The sequence below is a fragment of the Zeus faber genome, assembly GCF_960531495.2.
Source record: "Zeus faber genome assembly, chromosome: 6".
NCBI lineage: Eukaryota > Metazoa > Chordata > Actinopteri > Zeiformes > Zeidae > Zeus > Zeus faber.
Genome location: NC_137201.1, coordinates 19,020,569 through 19,022,709, shown reverse-complemented (window position 1 = coordinate 19,022,709; position 2,141 = coordinate 19,020,569).

Genomic DNA, 2,141 nt, shown 5'->3' with positions numbered 1-2,141 from the left:
ACAAGCACACAACCCGATACAGACACACGCTCACACACAGACACGCATGCATACAGATGCCAACACAGACAGTCCATGAGCACGCACACACACACACAGCTTGTGGAGCGGTTCTTCTCTACACCCTGATGCCAGGCTGGTGCTAGTGAAGGTGATATTAGAGTATAAAGCCCAGATGAAACACACACTGGAAAGCGATCCCCCGTTCTCCAAGGTCATCATCTCACAGAATAATTGGGACGCACACTTAACTGACATGTGAGATCTTCGAATCTCACCTGTGTTGAAAAAAAAAGTCACAATGAAAATATTATAATTATTTTCATACCGGCTCCCACTGTTTAGCATTATAACTACGTTGGAACTTTAAATTGCACTTGTTAAAAAGGGTTAAATGATCATAATAAATTACTTTTATTTATGGGGCACCACTCCCAGTCTCATAAGAATTGGAGTTCCTGGGCTGATACATTTTCCTTGTCTTCAGTTTTTAATGAACACAAACAGACAAACTTCTTTCTAATAAATGGGATTTATTTTATCATGCTAAATAATTAAATGAAAATGAAACAATTGTAGAATATACAAAACATAAAAGAAAATAAGCAAATTAATACAGGATTTTAAAATGTTGACAAAACGTACTCAGGGACAGTAGTGAGGTAGGAAGTTATGTGACTCTTTCATCAAAATAATAAAAGCAGGGCACACACTAAGGGCAGTTCATTTCTCTAAAAGGGTAATTAATTAAATTCGACATCAACCGTTATCATGGAGCAGGTTGGAAGCCTTTGTCTTACTGGTCGCTGAGTCAGATGTTGAGAGTTTCCTCTGGTTACTCCAAAGTGTGTAGGCAGCGTGGTGTCCGCTGCGGCTGCTTGCTGAATTAGTTTATCTACAGGTGGTCTCGGCTGCGCCGTGTGCGAGCCCAGCTGTCGGTTGCTTCCCAGGTGAACCTGGATGGTTACTGGACAGACAAGGTTTTGGCCATGGTCTGTGGCAAGGTGTAGTGGCTTCACTTCAAGTGGGCCGTATCGCCCGGGAGTAGCTGACTCGGTTCACTCAGATGGTCGCTCGGCAACAGCTTCTGAGTTCTCCTGAGGTTGGGGCTGAACGTCGAATCGAATTAATCTAGCTACGCTAACTTTATTCAGTAAGGCTTGAATCTTTGGTGGATCGGTTGAAAACAAAAAGAAGATAATGTTACATAGCAAAAAAAACGCAGATTTAGTGATATTAAACAAAAGAAAGACGAAAAGAAAACACAATTCTTCATTTGGGTCACTGAAGCAGTTACTTGTTCAGTAAAAATTGAAATTGCGTGCAAACTTTAGCGAGAACAAAATTAAAGAAATAATGTCGAAAAAATGTAAATAAAAAGAGCTCCCTCGAGCTCCGGGTCTTTGAGATCCAGCCAATTGGTAACCTGGCTGACGGATTCTTTTAAACACTCTACGGGGAGGAGGAGTTTGGGTGTCGCCCGTTCTCAAAATGACAGAGGAGGAGTTTTTCTGCACCTCATCTTTTAACTAGCTGCTGATAATTCCCTGAGTAGTGAATGTAATTTAACTTTACGCGTAAAAGTCACATAACTCAATACATTGCTAGGCTCAAACCAATTAAAGGCTCGAAACATAAACTCTAGTTATAATGTTTTACATACAAACATATAAATAAAAGAAACACATGATTCAGACATCATAATCTTTGAAAACCATTCTTCTAGGACCAAAACGTCTTGACTAATTAACTGTTAAACTGATTTCTAATTACTAACTATTAAAACATAATTTCAACACTACTAATCTATGGCATAGGGTAAATATCTGTAGCCCGACAATACACAATGTACACTGTAATCTTGGTGGTCACCGCAATCTCTCCCCGTTGGCCACTAGATAGCAGTCCGGAAATATGAGAGTTGTGACATTTAAATGGTGTTATTGAAACATTGTCATTTTGCATCGTACATTGATGGGAGTTAGATCATTTTTCATAGAAACATCCGTAGAAATAATGTCACCTTAATCCTGATTTAGACACCAAGAAATTTCAGATGCAAGTAACTCAGGACATGGATTGCAATTCATGGCCTGGTCTAGAAGATAAGTGTTTCCATGGGGGGGGGGGGCTAGATCAAA